We start from the raw sequence: 6000 nt of genomic DNA on the forward strand, positions 1-6000 counted from the left end.
CAGAGCTTTCTGACCGGTGCTCTCAGTCCTGGATGCAGCCAGCACTTGTCTGGTTGGGGCTCTGTAGGCCGGCAGTACCGAGTGGGGAGCATCCCCTGCTACCATGAGGCTGATGGGTGGCTCTTTGTGCCGCTCTGGAGGAAAAGCACCTTCAGTGAGGTCCTGGGGTCACCCCGCCGCCCCACTGCCACACCTGAGCCACGGAGGGCATCCTGGCTGGGACATGCCCGCCCAGGGACAGTTCGGGACAGTTTCTGTGCAGCCGTCTGTCACTAGTGGTGGCCCACGGGCTGAGGAAGCTAGATTTTCCCGTGGACTGTGGAGAGCCCAGCGCCCCTGGGCTGACGAGGACCTCCTGCGACCCAGAGGGCCTGGAGAGGACACCAAGAGGCAAGCGCACAGACACGCTGGGCCTGAGGCCTCCCCTCCCAGGGACTTAGGTGTGGGTGGAGGTGTGGGTGGAAGTGTGGGTGGAAGACAGTCGGCGTGGCCTGCTGCTACAGCAGGCAGGGGGGAACTCCGTCCTGGAGGACAGCAACGTTTTTAGGGCCAAGAGAGTATACAGGGTGGGGCAAGAGTAGGTGTACAGCTGTTTGTATGGAAAATAATACCATCTATAATAATATAAGTGTAATATGCAAATCGACCAACAGCAGAACGACCTTCCAGACGACCTTCCGGAGGACCACGCTATGACATGCACTGGCGCTAGGCCAGCCAAGGTGGGTCGATGCAATTGGTCAGGGCCCCCCCCCTTCCCCCCCCCCCCCCCCCCGCCAACACACATTTTGTGCACTGGGCCTCTAGTAATTAATACTACAAGAATAAACCGGGTTTCATGTACTCATGACTATAAATCTACTTTTGCCTCCCCTGTGTTTTAAGCCCGCTGCCCTGTTTCTTGTCCTTTGTTCTGGGCGTGCTTTCTGAGGGATGGAGTGGACTCAGCTCACTCCGGTGGCTTCCCTCCCCACCCTGGCCAGCACCAGCGAGACCCATGCAGAGGCCAGAGGGGTGTTTGGTCGAGTTGCTTATGGAGATGGGCTACTCCCACTTACCTCACAGAATACAGTTCTTATTTGCTACAGTTCCTCTGGGGTAGTCATTTCCACTCAAGGTAAACACCATCCTGTCCATTTCCTGTGTAACATGGGAATGTGTGACAAGCCCCTGTGATGCCCCCTGGAGAAGGTGTTCAGCAATTAAACTCGGTGCGGCCACTGCCCTGGGCTGCTGGTTAGGCGAGCAGGTAAGACACAGGCAGGTTCAGAAAGCGGCACGGAGGGCCCGCTGCCCTGCGCGTAAGCCAGGAAGCACTTAGTTGATGTGGAAGATGACTGGCATCTCACACCCACTCCAGTGGGTTCACTTGGTGGCGATTTTAACCTCAAAAAGTTTGCCTTCCAAATCTCCATGGCTTTATTTTATGCAAACGGGGCCATGAGCACTTCCTCCTGTGGTCCAGGCTCTGAACTGTGTTGCATCTGGAGTGTCCCGGTTCTGTGGTGCTGCGCACCGCCGTCCAGGGCCAGGGCCAGGCGTCCGAGCGGGGCAGCCCGGGCTGCCCTTGCAGCGGCCCTGCCACGGAGGAAGTGCTGGGGTGACCCGCTCACAGCTGCAGCCAGCCCCTGGCCGACAGGTGCCTGAGGGGGTCAGCCTTTTTCAGTTTCACGGAGTTGGCCTTGGGGAAGACACACTGGTGGAAGGAGCAGGAATAATAGTTTTTAGGTCTAAACCACAGACTTAAACAAGGAGTTAGGTTTTCCTACAAATGCAGGGTCAGCTGGCCATGTCATTAAATGTGTGGTCCGCCCCTGATCTGAGCATGGACTGGCGGAGGCGACCCCTCCCCGGCAGGCTTGCTCAGGCCTGTAGGTGGCCCTGTGAGAGCCACAAGCTGCAGAAAGAGTATTAGCGGCCATGCCCGAGCCTCCAAACTGTGTGCAGGCACCTTGTCAAGCGCTTGGCACAATCCCACCTAATTCTCACAACTCCAGGCATAGGTGCTGTCAGCGCCAGTTGTCAGGTGGTTGTGAACATGTGCAACACCCAGACCCTCCCCCAACCCCGTCCTGTCCACTGGGGGTGGGGGAGTGGGGAGGGAGGGGATGGGCAGGCCCAGCAGCATGAGGCCAATGAGTGTGCAGTTCATTCAGCCCAGAAGGCCCTGCTCCGTCATGCAGGGAGCCTTCCCTGCACTTGTTTCATTTAAGGAAAATGACTCGGGGTGAGACAGAGAGGGTGTTAGCTGTTGCCAGGCACGGCCCTGCATGTCAGGGGCCAGCGGCCAAGTGAGTGATCCCAGGAAGTCATCCAATTACAAACAGAAATTGTTCTTAACCCCTCACTCACTGTCCGGGGTGCACAGCAAACTCGCCCAACTGCCCAAATGGGGTCAGAGTGAACGCTGGCTGCTCAGAACCCTAGCAACTCTCCCCAGTTCCTGGCTGGCTTTGGGCTCATGTGGGAGCCAGTCCTCCTCCCAGGGCTCGGGCCTGCCTCTTGGTCCAAGAGTGAATGGCCCGAGGGGGCGGGAGCCAGTTCTTTTTGGTGAAAGGTGCCTCTTTGGTCCCTCGGAGACTGGGCCTCCATGTCTGTGGAGCCGTCTGTGCTCTGACGTGGCACGTGTCCCCTGGCAGGACCTGCAGGGGCACCGGCCACCTCGCACACCTGGTCTGTCCTGCCAGGCCAGGTGGGACTGCCCTGGACAGTCTGCAGGCTGCTCCCTGATGACAGCTGCTGGGGGGCTCTGTCAGGAGGGTTAACAGACAATTTGTTTATTGAATCACGAAATAGCTGTCACATGATTTTAATCAAAACACCATTTCCCTGGCAACAGTGATGTCAGTCTTGTTATTGCAGGAAGGAGCAGCTGTGAGGGACATTCAGTCTCCAGGCCGAGCCCAGGTTTGGAGACGGAACTCAAGTGACGCGCCCATAAATAATGGGCACAGGTCCACGTCTGAGTCCGCCTCCTCCTCTTCTCCGTCGGGACAGTGTCCCGCACAGACACTGGCTGGCCGGGCCCTGCATCCGACTCCACGGAGCTCTCACCTTCTGCACACCTTGCTCTTTCTACCCTTGTTTCTACTTCTGATTTTTCCAGTTTTCCTCATTTCCCCCAAACTCAGAAAATCTCTGGGGCCCATGGGACCTCTGGCCTCTGCCTCCTGGCATCTGTCTGTCCTCCGTGCTCTAGGCTAGCGCTCAGAGCCAGGCGGCTCCAGCAGCCTTGTGGGGAGGGCGGGCGGGAGGGGGCCATTCTGCTGGAACCAGCTTTGTGGGGGAGGAGCAACTGCTTGTCCTTTCCTTGTCTCTCTTGAGAGCAGGTGGGGGGCCAGGTGCTGCCCGAGGGTCTCCAGGGCAATTCTAAGCAGCTTGGCTGTGGCAGGGCCAGAGGATCAGTTCTCTGAACCCAGAAAGACTAACGAGGCCTGAGTCCAAGCGAACGGAGGCCTGACAACGGATCAGAGCCCAGGGAGGTCAGGGTGAGCGTCATGGCAGCTGGAGCAGTGCCCTCAGGCTCCAGCCTCCACTCCCCGGGCAGAGAAACCCCCCAGGCCCTCTCACCCCTCACCCAGGAGCTTGGCCTAAAAGTTGGGGACTCGTGAAAAAGGCCTCTTTCTAGGTGCCCATGGCTATTGCTGCCCAGAACGCGTCACCGAAAATGAAGAAATCTCAGGCAAAGTTCTTGGTTCTTAATCTGGAGCTGGGCTCAGGATAGGACAGCCGTTCTTCACGAGGGAGGAGATCCCAGGCGCCAAGCAGCATCTCTCTGTCTGGGGTTGGAGCAATTACGGTTACATGACAGCAGGGCAGCAGGAGTGATGCTGTGAGCATCACGGTGCTGGTTCGAGGCGTGTTATGCCAGCTGCATTGAACCGTAGAGTAAACCGGGGATGAAGTCAGCCAGGCTGTTTCCAAGTTACTGGGGGGACAGCGAGCCTTTGCAGTGATTTGCCCAGGTCAGGGGCAGGGCTGGGAGAGGTGCCAGAGGCTGAGGACTCAGAGGTTCCTCACTGCCTAGGCCTGTCCCTGGCAGAGAAGGGGTAGGCACCACCCTGCCTGGAGGGCCTTTCTGGCCAGGTGGCTGCTCCAGGGGCTGCGCTGGGGAAGCGGGGCCCAGTTCTCAGCCTCGTTCCTGCACAGGCCCTCCTGGCCGAGCCCTTTCCTTCCTGGGGCCCCTCCACCTGCCCTCGCTTCGCTGGCACAGGGACCAGAGGGCAGATCTCGCGGTCCCAGACTGGAGTGGGCCAAGGCTGGGAACCCAGGGTCCTCGCACGCTGCGCTGCCAAGGGAGGCCTGGGCCCTTCCTCAGCTCAGCTGCATCCCACTCCCCAGCTGCTGGTGGCCCTGACGTGGTCAAGGACTGACTCCTGAGTTCTCAGGCCTCCTCTGGGCATCTCTGGCCCATCATTCCCTCTTTTTCTCTGGGGAATTAGGGAGATCGAGTCAGAAACTGTCAAAGCCTGCCTGGTGCGTTGAGCAACTCACTCCTCCCTCTGAGAGGCTGGCCCCCCAGTGCCTCCCTTCTGGGCCCGTGTTTTCTGAGGTTCTGCCAGACCAGCTCTTGGGAGACAGCCGCAGGGGAGCTGCTTCCCGTGGTGCTGCGTCCTCCTCCCTTCCCCTGTCCTGGCGCCTTGCTTGGTGGCTCAGCCCCGCACCCCCTCTGCCCAGGCTTCGGACTGCCGATTCAGACCCGCTCTGGGTCAGGCGTGCCTAGGAAAGGCCCCTGGAAACTGGACAAAAGGAGGTGTTAACACTCCCGAGGGGGATCTGCAGCTACAGGTCCAGTTCAGTTGCATGGTGGGCTGGAACATAGTGGCAGGAGGAGCTGGAGCTGAATGGCTGGGGGCAGGTAGCAAGCTCCCCACTGCCTGGCCTGGCTTTCGAGGTTGGCCTCAGTGATTTGTGGTTGTAGCTTCCCATCTGGGTGTGGGCAGATGTGCCGGGATGGCTAGTGTCTGAGATGAGGGGCCAGTGCCTTCACTTCAGTTATGACCCACATCGGTCTCCCAAGGGTCATGGCCAAGTATGAGCCTGCACAGTATCTCCACCCCCCACCCCCACCCCCGTCCTTCAGAGCTGCTCAGCCTGGTCACTGCTGTAAAGTGCTGGTTGGCTGGGGCTGCAACAGGAAGGGCAGAGCAGCTCATCCTGTGCAGGTGACAGATTTGGTAGCCACGTGGCACCGAGGATTCCGTGCACAAAGCTCAGGACTTCCTCCACGGTGTCCTGGGGCTGCAGGCAGAGCAGGGTCCTCCCTCCCTCACCTGGGTCCCCGGGGAGGGTTGGCATACTCAGCAGGGAGGGCCCGTCAAGAACCCAGTAACTGAAAAGGGTTCGGGGCTGCAGGCGGAGACACTGATGTTCTTCTAAGTCAGGGGTTGAAAACACCATAACTTGGGGTCCACGAATGGGCCTGATGGGTGCAGGAATCAGCTCCTCCCCTGAGAATACCCGTCCAAAGATGTGTCTATATGCCTGTTACTTGGGAAGAGGGGCCCAAGCTTCCACCAGCGTATCAAGGGGATCTGTGAAACCGCAGTTTAAGAACTCAGGGTGTGTCCTGGCCGGGTAGGTCAGTTGGTTAGAGCATTATCCCAATACTCCAAGGTTGTGGGTTCAATCCCTGGTCAGGCAGATACAAGGAGCAACCAATGAGTGCAGAAATAAGTGGAACAACAAAGCGATGTTTCTTTCCCGTCCCCCCCTCCCTCTCTCTCTCTCACTAAATCAATAAAAACGAACAAACAAACAAAAAAAAACCATGTGCCTAGCTCGTTTGGCTCAGTGGATAGAGTGTTGGCCTGTGGACTGAAGGGTCCTGGGTTCAATTCTGGTCAAGGGCACATGCCTGGGTTGTGGGCTCAATCCCCAGTAGGGGCGTGCAGGAGGCAGACGATCCATGATTCTCTCTCATCATTGATGTTTCTATCTCTTTCTCCCTCTCCCTTCCTCTCTGAAATCAATAAAACATATTAGAAAAAAAACAAAACA

General features: G+C 58.1%; 1 long non-coding RNA gene across 1 annotated transcript; it reads right to left on the bottom strand.

Moving 5' to 3' along the window:
• Positions 1 to 1405: 1405 nt before the first annotated feature.
• On the bottom strand, positions 1406 to 4141 carry LOC111826992. The gene is made up of 2 exons (XR_002830456.1): positions 3663 to 4141; positions 1406 to 2749 (listed from the first exon to the last, which is right to left on the bottom strand). It is a non-coding gene; the product is annotated as an uncharacterized LOC111826992 (long non-coding RNA).
• Positions 4142 to 6000: the final 1859 nt, after the last annotated feature.

This window comes from Myotis lucifugus, unplaced genomic scaffold (assembly GCF_000147115.1).
Source record: "Myotis lucifugus unplaced genomic scaffold, Myoluc2.0 scaffold_117, whole genome shotgun sequence".
In the NCBI taxonomy this organism is placed as follows: Eukaryota; Metazoa; Chordata; class Mammalia; order Chiroptera; family Vespertilionidae; genus Myotis; species Myotis lucifugus.